This window comes from Solanum pennellii, chromosome 10 (assembly GCF_001406875.1).
Source record: "Solanum pennellii chromosome 10, SPENNV200".
Lineage (NCBI taxonomy): Eukaryota > Viridiplantae > Streptophyta > Magnoliopsida > Solanales > Solanaceae > Solanum > Solanum pennellii.
The window spans coordinates 53,874,474-53,874,681 of record NC_028646.1 but is presented as its reverse complement, the minus strand read 5'-3'; positions in this window follow the sequence as shown (position 1 = coordinate 53,874,681).

Here is a 208-nt window from a genome sequence, read left to right as displayed (position 1 = left end):
TATATATATATATATATCATTTGTGAGTTATATAGTTTTCAGATGTTTTATTTAAACTTATGATTCATACTCAGTATATTGAGGATAACTTTTAGATTTAGCAAGTTGTTTTTAAATGTTTCTTTTAGTTTGATGCTTGTGTATGCTTGTGTAAGTCATTCTCTTGTAGTCAACAAGGATAAGGGTTTTCTTGGGTATAATCAATGGT